Genomic DNA, 1,832 nt, shown 5'->3' with positions numbered 1-1,832 from the left:
CCTTAGACCATATACTTTATTAAAAAGAGAATTCCACAAAACCCAGAACTGGTAAAACTGTGCAAAGGGCCAAGGAGCTGCTTTATTACTATAGTTGTGCCTCATATGTATAAAGGATCAGAACTGGCTCCATTCTTACTTACCTTACCAGAAGGCCTGTGACATCCCAAGCTAAAGCTGTATAATAATTCTGTTTAAACCACACATTTCCCAGTTGAAATGGTCATGGTAAGAAATGTATTTGTGGTTTAAGTTTGGTGTGGAGAGTTTCAGACAAGATTCTAGGATTTCGAAATTAAGATTTTTCATCAATTATTTGGTTTTGGAAACAGTAGAAGTGGGTATTCTAAATTTATTTCCCAGAATGTAATACTTACAAGTAGTTTGTTTTTTAAAGAGTGATCTTCAGTCACTACAGAAAGACCTCGAATCTGTACATTAAAGGTTAAGAGGAATTTGTGATGAAGTTTAGCAGAAATGGGAGAGAGCCCAAAGTCTTTTCTGACTTTGTGGTATATAGGCTGTGCACTGTAGGTAAAACACAGCTGAAGTTCCAGAAGTCAGTTTAGGGATATAAGGGAGGTGTGAGTGTAAAGTTATGATGAGATAAATACTTTGGTGTGATACATTTGTACTGCATATGATGTTCCTGAGGATCCAGTTCTGTATCACCCTGTGTAGATGGGAACTCTTTTCAGTCTGTCAGTGAAACCTGGGGTGCAGGATGTGGTAACAAACAAAGGCAAGCAATGTAAACAGTTGTGGAGGGAAATTTATTTTTTACATCATTCATGATGCAGTCAGCCAGGGCTGGGTCTGTGTAGTCCAAGGACCTCTCTGCACCTAAGGGTCTTGTGCATTGCTTCTGGAAATGGCTTTCAGAATGGAATCAGAGCAGAGACACATGGATCTAAAGATCTTACAGCTGGACATAGTGATCCTGGAAATGTTTCTGAGTGTGACTGGTTTTCCTGCCTCTGATTTTATGTTTCCCATATAGACATAGGTATTAGACACATTGCATGGCAGTATACTCTGAAACCCTAGCTAAAAAACCCAAAAATACAGGTGTGAGAGAAGGGGACAAAGGAAGGGGCAGGGGGAAGAAAATCTGCAGGACCCTAAATAGTAGATTGACTGACTTGAACGCAGGATGCAACTAGTGAAGCTGTAGGAAAGACCTGCTGCCAAAGGCCAGTCAGCCAAAGAAAAGAGAGTCCTAAGACTCGTGTTTCCACCTCTATCTGTACTCAATCTGCAGCTATCTGCCTGTCCATGTAACTCTGTGTCGGACAACTTAAGTTTCTGAGCCATGAGCTGGCAGCAGGCTGGAATTTCTCCCTTCCTCATGTGCTGGGAAGAGCAACTGCTCCCTCCCGTACAGAATTAGGGTGAAAACTGGAAAGGGGCACTGAGAAGGGAGAGGTAGCCATCCTCCTGCAATCTGTGGTGCATCTAACCCACACAATGCCTTGCAGTATTGGAGAACACTGAAGTTGTGCTGGATGAACTGCTATGTCTGCTCCAGAAACACGCAGAATGGGTATCAGTGTGCTCCACCAACACCCACAGTTGTCACTGCCACTTAATTGGGCTGCTGTAAGAGTGACTGTATATTGCATTTTCATCGAGACTCGACTTCTTGCACAAGCCATGTGTAATGCAGTTTCACTGTGCATTACATGAGCATGGTCATGTTGCACATGAGTATCACCTAACACTGCGTATCGTTCAGCATATCAACAGTGCAACACATTGAGACCTTTCCAACATGTTGGAAGTATCCAACATAATGCACACTGAAGACCACTCCTCAGCTAGGGCCACTGGCC

Source organism: Acanthisitta chloris, unplaced genomic scaffold (assembly GCF_000695815.1).
Source record: "Acanthisitta chloris isolate BGI_N310 unplaced genomic scaffold, ASM69581v1 scaffold4859, whole genome shotgun sequence".
NCBI lineage: Eukaryota > Metazoa > Chordata > Aves > Passeriformes > Acanthisittidae > Acanthisitta > Acanthisitta chloris.
This window is presented reverse-complemented; position numbering follows the sequence as displayed.